This window comes from Lacerta agilis, chromosome Z (assembly GCF_009819535.1).
Source record: "Lacerta agilis isolate rLacAgi1 chromosome Z, rLacAgi1.pri, whole genome shotgun sequence".
NCBI classification, from domain to species: Eukaryota; Metazoa; Chordata; class Lepidosauria; order Squamata; family Lacertidae; genus Lacerta; species Lacerta agilis.
This window is the reverse complement of record NC_046331.1, coordinates 19,489,687-19,510,011: the sequence shown is the minus strand read 5'-3', so window position 1 is coordinate 19,510,011 and position 20,325 is coordinate 19,489,687. Positions and strand designations below refer to the sequence as shown.

Here is a 20,325-nt window from a genome sequence, read left to right as displayed (position 1 = left end):
TGCCCTATTATTCATAATAGCAGTTCTCACTAAGCGACCCACTAAGGAATAAAATTCAAAACAGAGACAATGAATTGCACCTTACTCAAAATGCAATTAAAACTATTTCGTTAAATTAATTCAACAAAACGGATGAACTTCTGGTGGTCATTTACACCTCCAGGGATCTCCCTGCCGCACCCTTGCCTCTTAGTGCCCCCCCCCCTTTATAATTCCACCGCCCACTTTGGAAACCTATATAATATTCACACACCCAAAGTGCTAGGCAGGCCGAAAAGCCTACCCAGTACAGTTTTTCTCCTATCGCAAGAGCCAGTGACCCAACACAAGCAGGAATTTAAGAGTTATGGTTCCGTTCCATTCCTTTTGCTTTACTCCTTTAGCGATCCGGGTCCTGCTCTTTCCTCTCCGTTGCTAGAAGCCCCATCCCACAAATATCCCAAGAATGCATCAGCGTCATCTTCATTTATTTGAGTGGTTTTTGCCATTCCTCTGCTTATTTAGCCCAGGCCTCTCTCTCTCTCTGTTCTGGGGTCCCAGTTAATGAAAACCACATGAGATCACAATGTGAGTTTGCCTAGTGCTCAAATCAATGTCATCTGCATTAATGGGGGGGGGGGGAGCATTTTTTAGCATATTGTTTTTAACAAGGATCAAAAATGTCAAGCTGCAGTGTGCACAGAGAGGTCAGATAAGCGCACAAATTTATCCACCTATTCATGCCCCCCATGTCCCACCCACTGTAATATACTTTTGAAGAAATGCCAGCTGAGATGATAATTGTGCTTAGCACTGAAAGCCTTCTTACTACAGCCGAAGTGCTTCACAGTATATTATCTCACTAACCCTGACAACTGCTCTGTAAGGGAGACCAATATTATAATTATTGTAGATGACCTGCCGATAGGGTGGCCCTTTGTACATTGCCAAAAAGGGGGAAATTGCAGATTTACATAAAATTTGCATGTGCTAATTACAAAAAACTAACAATTTTTGTAATAATAGCTATGATCTGAACAGCAACACACCTCAGCGCTGCTGTGAACACTCAGCCTGATGCCCAGCTGCAAACTAGGGATGAACAACTTCAAGGCCTCCTTGATCTCTCTTTTTGGGGCAAGGTTGGAACTGGGGACACAAGTTCTCAGCCACTATTAGCTCAGGGTGGCATTTAGGTTGGCCCTAATGTAGTGAATGGATTCTTTGATGGCTCTGTTGGATTTGGCCACAGAACTCTCAATTTTCAAATTTATATTTGTGACCTACTTTTTACTCAGCACTTATACCACCATGAAGTATTTGAACTGAAGAGCAGGATACACACCCTGTCTCAAGTAATCAATTACTTGTTGCAGTGTTTCCCCATGAACAGTGTGCATATCCCTTGCCCGGGGTATGCGAAAGGGTTTCAAAGGGCACATGGCAGAACTTTTAAATTTTACTTTATCATAATATAACTCTTTATTATATACTAATGAATTGATGCCACATATTGTATTTGCTCCGGTCTAGATAAAACAGTACAGTGGTACCTTGGTTCTCAAACTTAATCCGTTCCATAAGTCTGTTCCAAAACCAAAGCGTTCCAAAACCAAGGCACACTTTCCCATAGAAACTACCGTATTTTTCCGTGTATAAGACTAGGTTTTTTAAACCAAAAAAATAGGTTTAAAATTGGGGCTCATCTTATACCTGGGTAGTGTTGAGGGGTGTTTTCTTAATTTGGAGCCCCCAAAAGTAGGGGGCGTCTTATATACAGAAAAATACGGTAATGCGAAACGGATTAATCCGTTCCAGACTTTTAAAAACAACCCCTAAAGCAGGTAATTTAACATGAATTTTACTATCTAACGAGACCATTGCTCCATAAAATGAAAGCAATAATCAATGTACTGTACAGGGTGGATTTGATTTAAATCAAATTGATTTAAATCACTAGTCAGTAAAGCTTGTTTTAAATCACTAGTCAGTAAGTCTTGATTTAAATCACCACTCAGTAAGACTTGATTTACCATATTTTCCCGTCTATAAGACACCCCTATGTATAAGACGCCCCCTATTTTTTTGAGACTCAGATTTAAGAAAATGGGGGGGGGGGGAGAGAGATGTATCCGTGTATAAGATGCCCCATAATTTTTGACATTATTTTTTAGGGGAAAAACCTAGTCTTATACATGGAAAAATATGGTAAATCAATTTTTAATTTTTTTTTACAGAAAGGCTCATTCTTGCTGGTATAATCTTAATATTTACAACCATATGAAGGTTTCATTTTTGGAAGAATAAATTTTCATAGTGGTTTTTACAGTTATATCAAAAATCACTGATTTGGTTATACTATTAGAAATTGTTAGAAATTATTAGAAGTAGACAGATAATTATGAAATTATGGTGAGGTTTCATAAGTTAACTGTTTATATTTGGACAACTTTTCTGCTGTACTTTATTGGAAGGAGAAAAATGATCATTTCCTTAATAACAATTTAAACAATTTATTTAACTAAAACAATATTATAGCATATGTATCCATGTTTGTTAACTGATGTGGTTAAACATTAAAAATAACAACTTAAGACTGAGTTTTAGCACACATGAAAAACTTAAAACAAATTCTTGTTTCCTGATGAATAGCCTTTGGAATATAATGTAACTTAAATAAAAGCCTATATTTAGAAAGATTTTTCCTCCAAAGGCATTTTATTTTAAAAATCCAATTTTTAAAAATCAATTTAAAAAAAACCCCACCAATTTTTATCCACCCTGCTACTGTACTATAAAATAAATAAAACAGTATTGTAGATGATAAAAATTAAATTTTATTTTATTTTACCTGCACTGATGATAGTCATTGTTTGGATGAGGGCTTTTATCCATTTCCGCAGTCGCACAATCAATCAATCAATCAATCAGTAGCTGAACTGGGATCCACACAGTCCCAAAAACAAATTAATTGAAAAAGCCTCAAAACAAAAACCGCAAAATAAATTGCAAAAACAAAAGCACCAAATATAACCTCCAAATATCACCACAGAACACTGCAATCGGAAATGGAAGGCTTGAATTACAATTGGGGGGGGGGCGCAAATTAGCAGTGCAACAGGAAATCACAGAAACGGAAGGCTTAAATTACAATGGGGGGGGGGAATGCAAATTAGCAGTGCAACAGGAAACACAGGGGGACTCAAAACGGAGCATGTTTGGCTTTCGGGGGGGAAAAAGCTCGAAAACCAGAACACCTACTTCCAGTTTTGCAGCATTCGGGTTCCAAGTTGTTCGTGAACTAAGCTTTTGAGCTTACTGTTCAAAAACCAATGTACCACTGTATTATTAAGACTACCCCCAAATTACCTTTGCCTGAGAAGAGGCATGGTAGTAAGACTAAACTCTCAAAAGGGACTGACCGAGTCAGGACAATGCAGATGCTCTCTAGCTTCCTCCATCTGCACAGTGGGAGCTGGGAGTTCCTCCTCCCTTCCCATCCCCACCTCCCTCTCTCCGATAGGGCTGGGCGATATCTGGGTTTTCAACATCGTGATATATCACCAGCTAAACATTGCAATACACTGATACGACGTCTGAAGTAAGGATGGAGCTATGTAGAGGCATCGGCTGGCTTCATGTTTTTTCCTGCATCATGATTGCCAAGTCAAAAATTATGAAACTGATGTCACGATATGGACTTCAAACCACTTTTGGAAGACATATCGCCCGGCCCTACTCTCTTGACATGCCCACCCCAGCACTATCAAATACAGTGGTACCCTGGGTTGCATACGTAATTGGTTCCGGGTTACAGTTCGTAACCCGAAAAGTACGCAACCCGAACAAGCGCGCGAAAAACCCGGAAGTAGCGGTTCGCGCATGTGTGAATGCGTCTGCGCATCGCACACACTCCAGGCTGCACTTCTGGGTTACCGGAGTTCGTAACCCAAAAAGTACGTAACCCGGAGCATACATAACCCGAGGTACAACTGTACTGGGAGTTGCCCTGCTTGCCCAGGGATGTTTCACCAGTTGCCACCTCACGGTCCCCTGAGTCTAGGAGGGGTACTAATATGGCCTGGGTGTGCACTCCTGTTCTTATCGGGATCAAGTAGTTATGCATATATAGAGAGCCAATGTGGTGTAGCGATTCAGAGTGCTGGACTAAGACCTGGGACATTGGGATCCTAGTCCTCTCTCCATCTTAATCTAGAGCTCGCGGACCTCCAATGAAACTGAATATTGGAAGATTAAGAAAAAATAAGAGGAAGTTCTTCATGCAGTGCATAGCTAAACTAGGGAACTCACTCCCACCGGAGGCAGTGATGGCCACCAACTTGGGATGGCTTTAAAAGAGGATTAGATAAATACATGGAGGAGAGGACTACCGACGGCTATCAGCCGGGATGGCTCTGCTCTGCCTCCATAGTTGGGGGCAGCAATGCTTCTGAATGCCAGTTGCTGGACACCACAGTAGGGGAGACAGTGCTCTTGTGCTCAGGTCCTGTTTACAGGAATCCCATGGGCATCTGGTTGGGCACTGCAGGGACAGGATGGTAGAATAGATGGGCAACTGGCCTGATCCAGCAGGGCTCTTGTTACGTTCCTATGTTCAAATCAGTAGTAATTAAAATGTTGTACAGTACTTGAAATATACAGGTCATCCCAGCATGTGGATCAGGCAGGCCAAGAGGCAATTAGTTCTACCTCTTGAGTCACCATTTTACATCTGGCTCCAGTTGGCAGACTTCAAAGTTACAGTAGACACAAACACACCCTGCAAGCCTTGCTGCAGGCCAGAGATGGGGAACATGCGTCGCTCCAGATGTAGTTCAACAACATAATGGTAGTTGTAGTTAACTACCAATATCCCATAGCACTGCCCAGCAGGAAGGGGGTTTAGCCCAACCACAACTGGAGGGCCAGAGATTTCCTATGCATACTGCTGGGCAGAGAGGTGTGCTCAGGGCAACATTCTCTTCTTGTAAAAAATTTTTGGAGGTTAAGCTACATTTTTTAAAAGGTCAAACTCTCTATTCCTCATCACTTGAATCTAACAAGTCCTTAAGCTAGGATTAGATTGGACTGATGGCACCAGTTCTGGAGATTTGATTAGTCACATACCAGCATAACCATGGAACAGGAGGAACTAATTTCTGTCTTAATCAGAGATCTCTGCATCTATGAAACCTAGCACTCTAGCTCAGTGGTTTCCAAAGTGGGTAGCACTGCCCCCTGGGGAGGATAACCAAGGGGGCTCTAAGAGGCAAGGGGGCTGAAGGGGGCACTAGAGGTGTAAATGAATATCAAAACTTTGAAAAGCTGGTATCGCTGGATCAAGTTCATCAGTTTTCTTGAATTAATTAAACTAAACAGTTTCAACAGGAATGTGAATTGAAGTGCAATTAGTGGTTATTGTTTTGAATTTCATTTATTATCTTCCTTAGTGGGTTGTGCAAAAGGAATAATGCTTTTTATGTGTAGCGTAGTGGGTTCTGAGGATGTGTTTATGGAACCAACAGGGTGGGGGTGCAAAGAAGTTGGAGAACCGCTGGTCTAGTTCTTCACTTGTTTGTTCTGAGAGAAGGGAGAAAGAGTAATGGGTCAAACTCACAGCACAAGCTGCCTTGTAACCCGCAGGAATATGCAGTGTGTACCTCTTTTATGGGTTGTACTGAACTGCAAAGGTGCAATAAGATCTGTTCATTCCAATGTACCGGTAGTTTGATTTTAGTCTTGTAAGCAAGAGTAAGATGTTAACGCCAGTTCTCAAATACCTTGTATGCAACGGCAACAAGGTTGCTGTTGCTATTTACAATCAAGTGGCATGTAAATTTTATGAAATGAAACAATTTTAGTATGTATTATGCCCAGACCAATCCCTTTGCAGGGCCTACCATGCTGCTACATAAAAAGGGTCATAAACACACTTGATCTTCAGACACCACACCAAGTCAAACCATAAGTTTAGCATGAGTACAGTATGTGGGCTCAGGGAGAGGAGACTTCAGTCACTTCATTCTTTTCTGGTTGTTCCGCAACTATGCCTCACTGAACCAAGCCATGGTTTGCTATAGCACGTTGTCTTACTTTGGACTTGTGGTGTAGTTCTTCAAAACAAACCATGAGCCACAAACAATAGGGTAAGCCTTGGTTGTACCTCCTAAGGAAGCTAAACCAAAAGCCCAGCTTTAAGTGGCACACTAAGCTAAACCATAGCTTAACTCCTTCCAACTTCCAATTCTATGATTCAACACAGCAGCAAAATGATCAGGGAGGCCACAGCCTTGTCTATGGGAGCCTGCACACAAAATAAGTCATGGTTTGGTTTATCACAATACAATATACAAACCAGATCATTCTGTTATCTGTACCGTACTAAAAATTAAACTGTGTGGAGTGATATGGGAGGGAAGTATCAGCCCTGCTGTAAACTTCAGTGGAATCACTGGCGTAGGAAGTGCGGGGCGTAGGGGGCGGGGCGCCCCGGGCAGCGCGATCCCAGTAGGGTTCCATCTCGGCTGCCCCCCCCACCTGCGCTGCGCGCCCCGCCCCCAGAACACGCGCCATGCCCCTGTGGGCGGCACACCCAGCCTCCAGAATGCACGCCAGCCCCACCCCCGCCTGCTTCCCGCCCCCGGTGCTGGAGCATGAAGCTCTGCCACTGAGTGGAATACAAAAAATCAAAGTGAGGCTGAAGAGACATTGGGGGCAGGGAGCAGAACTCACCCCAACCAAAGATTTTAACACAGTTAACAATGCCTAAGTAGGGCTAATTTTGCACCATTTTAAAAATGTTTACACAAATCTGCATAGGTGTAAAAATATTTCTGCCTACATACTTTGCTTTTGATCATACAAGCAGGTTGTAGCAAGGATCTTTTTGGATAAGTATTTCCTCCTCTGGGAGAGAAAAGGGACAATGGTTCTCTCAATGATACTTCCACTCTCTATTTTAATATCTGCATTAAAAATTATGAGTTATATCCAACCAAGTTCTACTCAGAATAAACCTACTGGAAATAATGCACTTAATAGTGCCTGTTATTTTTAATGGGTCTACTTTGAATTTGTGTGTGTGTGTGTGTGTGTGTGTGTGTGTGTATACACACACACACACACACACACACACACATATACACATACCCTGCCCATCTGGCTGGGCTTCCCCAGCCACTCTGGATGGCTCCCAACATAATATTAAAAAGACAATACAGCATTAAACATTAAAAACTTCCCTAAACAGGGCTGCCTTCAGATACAACCCATTCTCTTTGCCCATTTTGTTTCTTCTTTGCCGCCTAGTTGATTGGGGATACCTTTCCATAGTTTAAAACTGATTAATTTGGGCCTCTGCCCCCTTGATTCCATAAGCTCATCCCCAGGGCTCCTTACCCTATAAAAAGCATTATTCAGAATAGGGGTTTGCAGCAGCCACTAAGGAAGATAGCAACACAATGAAATCCCAAACAGTAACAATTAATTTCACATTGATTCAAAATCCAGTTAAAACTATTGCATTTAACTTATTCAATAAAACTGATGAACTTGAGCATGTGATGCCAGCTTTTCAAAGTCTGATAGTCCTTTACACCTCCAGTGCCTCCCTGCTGCCCCCTATGTAATCCCACCACCTCCTGGGGACAGTACCACTCACTTTGGAAACCAGTGACTTAAGCTGTAAAATGTTCCACCCTTAGTGTTGGTATCAGTTAAGTGGTACCATCACTTTTCCACCATCAATGGGAAGAGGCAACTGACCACATAGGCTTGACCTGGGAGAGTTTACTGGCTCTGCAAAGTGTCAACTGTCTGGATTCTGCAGCAGCAACAATTTGCACGCCAACCACATGTAACAAATGAGGATGCACACATGCCTCCATCCCACCCATCCAGCGAAACCCTTCCAATCCTATCCTGTCCAAGAATCCCAGGAGCACAAAGCTGGAAGGAGCCAGCGTGTATCACACCCCACCGTGGGAAACTGAGAAGCTAACTGGAGGGGTGGAGCACCCGTTCCACGGCATTCCTCCTCTGCCCTGTAACACAGCCTGGGAGCAATAAGAGATGGAACCACAGGACTTACAGGCAGACATGCTTTGCCTGAGCATGGTGTATACAGGCACCATGTGTGCTGTATACACAGCCAAGTAATGTATTGGTACTACTTCAGGTGAACATGGAGTTGTGGCTGACCAGTACTGTTAGCAAAAGAAATAAAACATGTGAACATGTTTTAATGCTCTTAGGCTTGGTGCACTCTTTTGATCAGTGTTTCCAGAGAAAAGCCTGAAGTGTTTGGTTATTTGTTAACTGGTTCAGTTGTACTTTAATTTCATCTGTACTGTACTTGTAAACAGTTGACAAAAACGAACTGGAAAAACTGAAGACAAAATAGTACATAACTGCAATGAATGTGGTTGCTTTGCTCCAGTATTGACCTGACACACAGCACTACCAAAATATATGCTTGGGTCTATTTCTACCCACTTAAAGAATGCCCATTAAAGAGGTACTGAAAAGTCAAACTGCTCACTTATGTTTGCCTGACAGCAAAGCACAGAAAGCAGTTTCTGCAGAAGTATAAGAGGCAAGAACAACTGGGCCCTCTGCTTAAGCATAGATGGAACTGATTTGGAACAGAGGAAGCCAAGAGTTAAAGATAAACAATTCAAAATCAAAATCAGCACTCAAGATCTACTATCCAGTGAAGCCCCTTTAACTATTGTTACTTTCCATCCCAATATTATTGCAAGAAAGGATGCTGTTATGGTTCAGTTTACATATTGGCCAGTGTGGTGTAGTGGTTAGTGTCTTGGACTACGACCTGGGAGAGACCAGGGTTCAAACCTCCACTTGCCCATGAAACTCATTGGGGTTGACCCCCTAGAGGCCAGTCTCAGCCTAATCTACGGTTGTTGTGGGAATTAAATGAGGAAGGGATGAATTATGTGGGTCACCTTTGGCTCCTTGGAGAAATAAGTAGGGGATATAAATGCAATAAAATAAATAATACAGAAAAAGTTAAGAGTGGCAAAATAAAGTATTAGTTGTCATCGTTGTCATTTGGCAGCGAAGACTAACAAGCCCACTTGGTTGGAGAATAACTTGATAAATCTAACTGGGCTAAAACTTTAAAAATCCATCAGGTTCTGTACCAGGTAGGTCCTGCATATCTTCCCCCATGTTAAGTAAAATTAAGAATTGCCAGAGAAGCCACTTTCGTCTTAAGGGTGTTGCTGTCGCAGGGAAACAAAAGTGCACAACTTTTCATTCCTGGCATACACACACAGGCCCGTGAGAGAGAAGGAATACATACTGGAAGGAACTTGATTTCCCAGCTGCAAAACCCCTTCACCAGCCTTTTGCCTTCAACATGCAGGAATTAAATACTTTTTATTGCCCAAGAAACCAAACCTGTGCGCGTCCCAGCATCACAGGAGGCGGAGGTCCAAAGGGGCGGAAACGGTGCCGCTGGAGAAAAGCAAGGGTGGGGTGGAAGGGGCGTCCGTCCCGACGACTCAGTTTGTCGCGTGCGAAAAGGAAGACTGGAAAAGGGGAGCTTCTTCTGCAGTCTCAGCGGGAGCTGCTGCCGCTGCCCGGGGGACAGGCAGAAGCGTGCAGGCGGCCCATCCCCGCGTTCCCGGGGCGGCGAGAAAGATTCGCTTGCCTGCTGCTGGTGCCAAACTCCAGAGCGCCACTCTCCCCTTGCGCGCAGGCGTTCAGCGCTCCGCCCGCTAACGAGGAAACATGGCCGGGAAAGGAGGGAGGGAGGAAGCAGTGGGAGCGGAGAGCCTCCGGGAAGCGGAGAGACTCAGCCCCTCGCCTGCCTAAGGGAGCCTCAACCAAGGAGGGAGAGCGCGCTCAGCGCCGCCGCAGCCTCGCCAAGCGCCCCATCTCCATCGCCTTTGCGCGCTCCGGACGCGCCCTCCTCCCGAAGACTTTAAAGCAACAGCGGCCGCTTTGGAAACCAAAGGCTTGGAAGGAGAGGCAGGCAGGAAGGTCTGCCCAAAGCCACACGCCGCCTGCTCACTGGCCCGAGCCGGCCCAGCTGCTGATTTCCGTTGGCTGCCCGGCCTGCCAGTCGCGCTCATTGACAAAGAGGGAGAGGGAGGGAGGCGAGACACGGTTCTTTTGTCATCTCTGGCTTCTGCAGCAGAAAGAGTTGCAAAAGAGCCCGGTCTCAGGCAGCGCCCCTCAAGAGTAGGCTTTGCAAAAAGGCTCCTAATTTTGCTGCAGGATGCTATCCCGCGTTAACGCAGAGTTAAGTTCCACAAGGCCACAGAGGATCTCACACAGAAGACCCAAAGCCATCTTCCTCGCACGGATTCACACACATTAAGTTCAGCAATCCTTACAAATAACCCTGCCGGGTAGGCAAGCATTACCTGCATCATACTGACAGGTCCCTTGTGGCCAAGTGCAGTCGAGGCCACTCAGTGAAGTCCTGGCAAAAGTTGGAGTTGCAATTAAGACTTTGCAGCACAGTACTTTACTGCCACATCCTGTCAGGTTCCCATGAGATGCCCTTTTCAATCCCAAAGGAAACAAAGGACACATTCCCACCATACATTTAAAGCACTAGGAAGCCACTTTAAACCATCAAGTTGTTTAGTTGTGTCCGACTCTTCGTGACCCCATGGACCAGAGCATGCCAGGCACTCCTGTCTTCCACTGCCTCCCGCAGTTTGGTCAGACTCATGTTGGTAGCTTCGAGAACACTGTCCAACCATCTCATTCTTGGTTGTTCCCTTCTCCACTGCCTCCCGCAGTTTGGTCAAACTCATGTTGGTAGCTTCGAGAACACTGTCCAACCATCTCATCTTCTGTCGTCCCCTTCTCCTTGTGCCCTCAATCTTTCCCAACATCAGGGTCTTTTCTAGGGAGTCTCCTCTTCTCATGAGGTGGCCAAAGTATTGGAGCCTCAACTTCAGGATCTGTCATTCCAGTGAGCACTCAGGGCTGATTTCTTTAAGAATTGATAGGTTTGATCTTCTTGCAGTCCATGGGACTCTCAAGAGTCTCCTCCGGTTTCCCCCAAAGAATTCTGAGAAATGGAGTTTATAAAGGGCACTGAACAGTTGTTAGAAGACACCCCCCCCAGAGCTACAGTCCCGAGTGTACTAGAATCAGAGGTGTACCTAGGCTCCTTTGTGCCCTTGGCAAAAAACTGTAATGGTGCCTCTGAAGCTGGGAGAGACCATGGACAAGAAACTCAAAAAGTTTGCTTTTCAACACCTTTCATGCTCCACCTTTGATTTCCTCCACAGCCGTTGGGGTCAAACTGAATAATGCAAGGGCCACTGGAAACGAGGTTTAAGGAACCAAGGGCGAGGAGTGACCTGAAAAGGTTTGGGAACCTCTGGTCTAGTGAGATGTACCAATGGGACAGTTTTGGATGTTGCTCTTAACAAAAAACCAAGACTGGCTGAAGACATTTTGCTCTGTGGTGAGCGACAGGATGCCAGCCCTTCCCATTCCATATGCAGAAGCCAATTTGCCTGGCAGCTGTATCAGACTTCAGCATGGTCTGCCCCTCTCTACCCAAGGACAGCTGTCTATCTTAGGCACACCACTTCCCTGACCCTCAGCTTCACTCTGCCTGATCGTGGGGTGGGAAACCTGACTCACCACATGTTGCTGGGCTAGATTACATCGTCTCTGACCATTTATCATGGTGGCTGAGGCTGATCAGGGTTGAATTCCAACAAACATCTGAAGGGCCACAGGTTTCCCATCCCTGACTGGATAGGAATCCAGGCTGATATGTTTGTTGGTAATTTATATTTTTATTGAGATATTTTTTTAAATAAAGAAAAAATTAATAGTACATATAACACATCAACAACCACAACTGGGGTACATTTCAACAGGTAAATCAACAAAGGACAAAGGATCAAGAATTGGGTGTGTGTGGGGGGGGAATCTGGTATCATTGCAATGCATACCCTGGTCTTAAATTCGGGACTTTGAACATAAGAACAGCCTGCTGGATCAAGCCAACAATGGCCCAGCCAACATCTGGTCCAGCATCCTGTTCTCACAGTGGCCAACCAGATTCCCTGAAAAGGAAGCTCACAAGCAAGACCAAAGTACAAGAGTCATCTCCCCTTCTGTGGTTTCTAGCAACTGGTATTCATAAGCTTTTGTTGCTTCTGACCATGGAGACAGAGCATAGTCTTCATGGCTACTATTCATGTATAGCTTTATGCTCCCCCAGGAATGTGTCTAAGCCTCTTTTAAAGCCATCTAAGTGGGTGGCCATCACTGTCTCCTTTGGGAGAGAGTTCCATGGTGGTGGTGGTGGTCAGGAAAGCCCTGACTCTAGGAAGTTCTGGAAAAGAGGCACGCTGGTTCCTTTACCCTTTCAGAAACAGTTCTCTTGTACTGTACTGTAACAGCTCTTGTGTGACCAGTTTCCTTTAATTTCAGGAGAGCAGGAATGAACTGCGTTTTCTAACCAAACAAAGCCAGACACGACAACTTGAGCTGAACAGGAAAGGAGCAAGGAAAGGAGCAGGACATCCCAGGTTCCCTTTGCCAAATGTTCCTCCTTCCCTCCCCCACTCCGTGAGCTGCAGCACACTCTTGAGGGCCTGCCAGATAAAGGAAGCTTGCGATTTTCCATGAATATATCACACTACAATGTCGGAATACAGGAAACAGCGCAGGAAAGGAGCTAGTAAAAGCCACTAAATTGTAGTGCATTTCTCAAGCCAAGTTACACAACTGAGCAAAAGGTTACTTCTGGTCCACGGAAAGAACAGAGAACACAAGGGCTACTCTGCAAACAAATTGGAAGGCTCCAAAATGCCTTTTTTGTTGCCATTGCCTCCCACAGGAATGTGGCTGGAAAGAGCTCTATCTCAGGTTATTAAGAAGCTGTGCAACAGGGGTGGTGCTGAATGAAAGGGTACCCTAAAGGTCTTCTGTCAGTGAAAGAACAGGAGACTTCAGCCATCTGTATTAAATTTCCATAGAAGGATGTTTGTTGCACAGTGAAGACCACTGAAAAGAGGATCTGCACAATTTTTCTCCTTAAAAACCCTGGAGGAGCAAAGTGCACAGGAATCTTCACTAGTTCAAAAACATGCCACAAGAGATTAACTCAAGCTCATTTGTTAAAATGGATTAAAAGTCACAGAAATAACCCATAAATTCCCAATACGTCACTCCCTATTTGTTTATATCAAAGACAACCAGGATAATAATAGGACACTGTGCTATTTTCAGATAGGATGCAAACACATATCAGCAAATTCAGGGTGTGCAGTTACGGTTGATTGGGAGGTCTTGTGCAACAAATCTGCTTCTCTGAAAGATCAGACATTTTGTGATAAGGAAGGTGGCAGAAAAATGCACTGGAGAGTATGGGACTACACTTACTTAGCACCACATCGTCTAACCTCCCTGCAAACAAATCAGGATAAAGGCTCCACATACAGGTCATCTGAAAGCACTTTTAGATTCTCTTCTTCCTGTGTCCCCAGTGGGTGATGAGAGTTATCAGGTGGCTGCAAAATCTAGTAGCACATATGGATGCTACCTTCAAGGTTCTTGGTGGGGATTAAGGATTAAGGCTGGACTAGATGAATCCCAATCCAGAATTAAGATTGCCGGAAGAAATATCAACAACCTCAGATATGCTGATGACACAACCTTGATGGCAGAAAGTGAGGAGGAATTAAAGAACCTTTTAATGAGGGTGAAAGAGGGGAGCGCAAAATATGGTCTGAAACTCAACATCAAAAAAACTAAGATCATGGCCACTGGTCCCATCACCTCCTGGCAAATAGAAGGGGAAGAAATGGAGGCAGTGAGAGATTTTACTTTCTTGGGTTCCATGATCACTGCAGATGGTGACAGCAGTCACGAAATTAGAAGACGCCTGCTTCTTGGGAAAAAAGCAATGACAAACCTAGACAGCATCTTAAAAAGCAAAAATCACCTTGCCGACAAAGGTCCGTATAGTTAAAGCTATGGTTTTCCCGGTAGTAATGTATGGAAGAGCTGGACAATAAAGGCTGATCGCCGAAGAATTGATGCTTTTGAATTATGATGCTGGAGGAGACTCTTGAGAGTCCCATGGACTGCAAGAAGATCAAACCTATCCATTCTCAAAGAAATCAGCCCTGAGTGCTCACTAGAAGGACAGATCCTGAAGTTGAGGCTCCAGTACTTTGGCCGCCTCATGAGAAGAGAAGACTCCCTAGAAAAGACCCTGATGTTGGGAAAGATTGAGGGCACAAGGAGAAGGGGACGACAGAGGATGAGATGGTTGGACAGTGTTCTCGAAGCTACCAACATGAGTCTGACCAAACTGCGGGAGGCAGTGGGAGACATGAGTGCCTGGCATGCTCTGGTCCCTGGGGTCATGAAGAGTCGGACACGACTAAACAACAACAAGGTAGTCTGAAACCTATGATCTGCTTGCATCTCTAGAGCCATTCAAATACCCAGCAGTTCAATTAATACTTCTCCATATAGGTTTGCACCCTATACTAGAACATCAGAATCTATCAACTGGAGCCAGGTGTAAAAAAACACACACAGTTAGAATTGAAAAAAACAGTGCTGAAGTCAGTTTGGCTGGCAAGCATACAAGGCCTTGTTGGTGGTGGCTCTGCAGTAATGGAACTCTCTTTCTTTTACCATTCCTTGGCCCCTCCAGCTCTAACATTCAACAAAGCCTTAAACACGTGCATTTGTTACTACTACCTTAAAGAGAGTTTAGGTAATCCAGTTCGGTTTCTCTCATACACATCTTTGTCTGTATCCATATTTCATGTTCTGCCTAATGCTCTGTTGCTGTATCTCCCTTCTCTGAGCTTCGTGAGTTCTTGGCCAGAAAAGCAACTAATAAATAAGCAGAATAATACATATTCTGAGTTGAAGAATTTTTATGCACCAGAACTGAACTGAACTTATACAGCCCTTTCACACAAAAGGCCACCCCCTGTTAGCATTCCTCATTACACCAGCATGGTGTTGTGGCTAGAATGTTGGACTAAGACCTAGGAGACAAGGGTTCAAATCCCCAGTGGACCATGAAGCTCCCTGGGAGACCTGGGGTGGGGTGGGGTGTTTGTCGCTTCCTCTCAGCCTAATCCACCTCACAGGGCTGTTGTGGGTATTATATGAAGAAGGTGAGAACAATGGACACCACATTGAGCTCCTTGAAGAAAAAAGTGGGATAGCAATGCAGTGAAATAAAAAATAAATAATAAATGTGGCCGTCTATAACTTAGGTGGGAAAAGTTGTTTCATTGTTGCTCTTATAAAATGATTGGGTGTCATGATAAATCACTCAAGAGATCCATCAGCAGATCCCAATCTACCTTCCACACACCCTTGTGTTAGGTCCAAGGAAAAGAAATTCAGTAGTTTGTATGGCTTTATTGGAGATTTGGACTGATCTTCTCCAACCTGATATCCTCCAGATACTGTATTTTGGTCACCAGCTCCCATCTACCTTAGCCAGCAATGGCAGGATCAAATCAACGATTTCTAGGCATGATCCTGGGGACAAACCACACAAAAGGGTGGTTGTTTTTTGTGCCAGACTTGTAAGCTTCCCAGAAATGCCTGGGTGGCACTTTTAGGAACAGAATGCTAGATAGATATCTGATCTAATTCAGCAGTACCTTCTGCACACATTGGAAAGGCTCTTCCACTAAGCTATGGCTCTTCCCCAGAACATGTCATGTTGTGCACTGATGGTGCTATTATGCTACTATTAAGCTATAATGATGCCTATTATTAGTACCATGAAGTGGTTCTTGATTCTTTTGAGAGTCACTTTGTTGGAATCAGAGAAGATAACAAGGAGTTCAGAGGAGGCATAAATTTGCTTTGGCCACGTACAGGCTATGCTAGATGTTCTTGGTTCTACAGAAAGTGCTGCTATCACATCACAAGGGAAGCCTCCTTGAACAAGTTTGGAGAGTCTCTGCTGAATTCAAATCCCATTCAAGCTGAGAGAATGACCCAGTTATGCAGATGCTTATTGTGATCAGAAATACAGCATTTATAACAGCACAAAAGAAGAGCCCTGCTGGGTCAGGCCTATGACCCATCTAGTCCAGGATCCTCTCCTCACAGGGGCCAACCAGATGCCCCCCAAAGGGAAACCCACTAGCAGAATTCAAGCCTATGAGCCATTCTCCCCTCTGGTGGTTTCCAGCAACTGGTATTCAGAAGCAATTCCCAGCTGTGGATGCAGAGCACAGCCATCATGGCTAGTCGCCTTCTCCATGAGTCGGTCTAATCCTGTTTTAAAGCCATCTAGGTTGGCGGACGGCCACCTCTGCCTCCTGTGGGAGCGAGTTTCATAATTTAACACTATTTGCTACATGAAGAGGTACTTTCTTTAAACTCCCCTGAATCTTCCAATGTTTAGTTTCATTGTATGTCCACCAGGGTTATTACGAGAGACGGAGGAAAACTTTTCTCTATCCATTTCCCCCATGCCATGCATGATTTTATAAACCAACCCTACATACAAGCTGCAGGCAAGCAAAACTAAAGGTAGTCCTTCTCATCATGTCACTTTTATGCCTTGAAAAAGGTAAATGCAAATAGAAATGTAGCACCCCCTACTGGTGGCATGTGGCTCCACAGGCCTTTTTGAAAAGCCATTATGGGCCAGTTTTAAATGAAAACAAAAAACAAAGCTCTGCAATTACCCTTGCAAAAGATTATTAATAATATCTGGCTACTAACCTGCTCCAACCCCAGGGACCTTGCAGCCATATGTGTGTGTGTGTGTGTGTATACAAATTTCATAAAGTACCATGTTCACTAATAGTGTAATATTACACCATGTTCAATAATGGTGTACTGTAATATAAAGCTAAAACAAAGTGGGTGTTCCTTTCTTGGTTATGAAGAAAATGGTTTAAATATATAATTTACGGGCAGATCTTGCAGCCAGCCTTGGTGCAGCAGGTGTTGGAATGGGAATAATATCGGGCACTGCAATTAATCCAACTAACTCAGTATTGCCTGCACTGACTGGCAGCGGCTCTCCGGAGTTTTTCTCCCAATCCTACCTGAAGCTGCCAAGGACTGAATCTGGGGCCTTCTGCATGCAAATGAGACCTTCTTCCGCTGAGCTAACCCTACCCTCAATCTGCCTTTTATCAAGTAGGTCCACCTAGCTCAGTATTGTATACACCAGGCATGTCCAACAGGTAGATCGTGATCTACTGGTAGATCACTGGTAGATCACTGGCTCCCCACAAAGAAGCTCAGCAACTTTGGCTCCCCTAAAAAAGCTCTACATCTATGCCCTGAAACCCCCCCAAAACAGGGCTTTCCTTCCTAAAAAAAGCTCAACTTTGACCCGAACCCCCCAAAACATGGATGGCTTTCCTTCCTAAAAAAAAGCTCAACAACCTCGACCTGAACCCCCCAAAAGGGGGTAGATCACAGCCAGTTTTTAACTCTGTGAGTAGACCGCAGTCTTTTGGAAGTTGGCCACCTCTGGTATACACTACACTGGCCGGCAGCAACTCTCCAGGGTTTCAGACCAAGGCTGTCCCCCAGAGGCCGGCCCAGACCTACCTGGAGACAGTCCAGGGACAGAAGCTGGGACTTTCCACTTGCGCACGCTCTGCCATTAAGTTGCGCCCCATCCAAACTCTTCTCCCCGCAGCAGGCAGGCAAGCCTTCCTTCTCCTCCAACTCCCACACAGGCTCCTTCTGTTTTACTCGTCAGCAGCTACGAAGCGGCTGCGAGGGCGGATTAGAGGCGGCGGGTTCAACCTCCCTGCCTGCTCCCTTCCCGCCGCAGCTGTCCCAGACTCCGCTTGCAACGGGGCTTGCAAAGCAGCCATGCACGGCAGTTCACCGACTCTCACAAGCTCCCCCTTCCAGGAAACTGGCTGTTGCAAGGGACAAAGCCCCCCACCACGCGGCGCCTAGCTCCCTCCTATCCGCCTTACCGTGCGCCTTCGCCCTCGGAAGCCAGCATGGTTAACAAGCGCAGGCAGCCGCCCTCTTCCTCTCGTTAACTTTTGCCAGCCAACTTCAGCTACGATCCTCAGCATGCAGCTAGAAGATACGGTGAGCAGCAAAGGCTCTTGGGAAATGTAGTTCATTGCCCCGGACAACCTTTGCTGTCTCGTGGATTATGGCAAGGCATTGGATGCATCGCAGCAGCACCTCCACCAGAACCCACTTCTGATTTACCAGAAGTACATTCTAAAGCAGGTGTCTTTGGATGTCTTGGATGGACTACAACTCCCATCAGCCCCTGTCAGCAAGCACATCAGCCTGTGGGTGTTGTAACCCAAAACATCTGGAGGGCAGTAGAATGATGATAAGGATTATTAATTTCACTGCTTTTGCATCCACCTTTCCTACAAGGAGCTCAAGGTGGTGTACATGGTTCCCTCCTCCCTCTCCATTTTATCCTCACAACAACCCTGTGAGGTAGGTTAGGCTGAGAGGCAGTGACCGGCCCAAGGTCACTTTGAGCTTTGAGGCCATGTTGGGATGAATCCTGGTTGCCTAGTTCAAGCTGGGCACACCACACCACAGGGTCTCTAGAAGGCTCTCGTTACAAGACCCGTTTTAAGCACACATGGCGTGTGTGTGATCCTGTGCACATTTGGGAGTAAGCATCATTGAACCCAATAAGACTTGCTGGAGTGATGCATAATACTGTCACTCAAGAACAAAAGTAAGAGGCATTGCTTCTGCAGAGGGTTTATTATTAAATTTCTATCCCACACTTTTTTCTAAAGCAGTGTTTCTCAAACTTCGGTCTCCAGCTGTTTTAGGACTACAACTCCCATCACCCCTAGCTAGCAGTGATGGGAATTGTAGTCCAAACACACACACACACACACACACACACAGAGAGAGAGAGAGAGAGAGAGAGAGAGAGAGAGAGAGAACCAAGTTTGGGAAGCACCGCTCTAAAGAGCTGAAGATTCGAACATAGTTAGGAAGGGCCTTACCCCAGCGGCAGATCATCTGTTTGTATGCAGAAGATCCCAGTAGGAGATGCCAGTAGGAGGTAACCGGCCCAAATGTACCCTTTTGAGCTTACACCCTTGAATTGCGACAACTGTAGGTGGTTGAGGGTTTTGCTTGTTTTGCAGCCCAGACATGTATGCTCTCCCAGCAGACACAGGTTCTTACCACCACCTCACATTTCATAGCCTAGAACAGGGGTAGGCAACCTAAGGCCCGTGGGCCGGATGCGGCCCAATCGCCTTCTCAATCCGGCCCATGGACAGTCTGGGAATCAGCGTGTTTTTACATGAGTAGAATGTGTCCTTTTATTTAAAATGAATATCTGGGTTATTTGTGGGGCCTGCCTGGTGTTTTTACATGAGTAGAATGTGTGCTTTGATTTAAAACTAGCTGGCCCGGCCACGTCTTGCTGTGGCTCCCCCCCCCCCCGGTCTCGCCTGGTTTCCCACAGCTTATCCCCACGAACTTCCGTGTGCCCCATTTCAGTCTTCCTCCCCCCCCTATTTCGCCTGGCTCTCCACAGGTTGTTTTGTTGAACTCCCGTGCTGTGATTTGTTCCGTCACCTCCGCAATCTCATGTCTGTTGCTCACTGTTTTAAAATGGGAATTGGCTGAGCCTGAGGCAAGGAGTTGTTATGGCGGTGGTAGCTAAAGGTTGATTTGGCCCCTCCCCCGCCAACAGCCTATTGGCTGAGGCGACTTCAAGTTCTGCTCCCCCTCCTACCCTCTTCTGAAGTCTGTTGTAAAGCTGTGTTCCTTTGACGTCCCCTGGAGGGCGCTGTTTTGGCACAAATTCACGGATTTACCTGGGAAAGGTGTGATATTTTTGCAATCTAGTTACCTAAGAACCTTCCCATATGGCCAAGGAATGCTGTGTCCAAATTTGAAGGCAACCGGTCAAGCGGTTACAGAGCAAGGCCTTTGCATCCGCGCACCCATCTTGAACATTTATATATATATGTAGATGCATCTCTGGGTTATTTGTGGGGCATAGGAATTCGTCCCCCCCAAAAAAAAATATAGTCCAGTCCACCACATGGTGTGAGGGACGGTGGACCGGCCAGTGACTGAAAAAGGTTGCTGACCCCTGGACTAGAAAGTGATGGCTGTCTTGCAGTAGGGCTGCAAGGGTAGAAATTGATTGAGCAGCAGCTCCTGCTGGCTACATCAGCTTTTCTGCAACATTTATGGAAAGTTTGGTGAAAGGAGATGAAATTATAAGGGCGGTTATGCTCTTCTTTCTTTCTTTCTTTCTTTCTTTCTTTCTTTCTTTCTTTCTTTCTTTCTTTCTTTCTTTCTTTCTCTCTCTCTCTCTCTCTCACTCTCTCAGCAGTTTTTGATGCCTAAAGTGCATTTCAA

The 20,325-nt window shown here is 45.3% G+C and overlaps 1 protein-coding gene across 2 annotated transcripts in view; it reads right to left on the bottom strand.

Annotated features, from left to right (window-relative positions):
* AMOT (angiomotin) overlaps window positions 1-18,042 on the bottom strand; it is a 65,619-nt gene extending 47,577 nt beyond the window's left edge. Inside the window, exon 1 of one of the 2 annotated variants that reach the window (XM_033137024.1) lies at window positions 17,928-18,042. The gene's annotated coding sequence lies outside the window, so the exon portion shown is untranslated. Of the gene's footprint in view, window positions 1-9,399; window positions 9,988-17,927 lie in introns of those variants that run through there. The other variant, XM_033137023.1, reaches the window with a different exon arrangement.
* Between the last annotated feature and the right edge of the window lie 2,283 nt (window positions 18,043-20,325).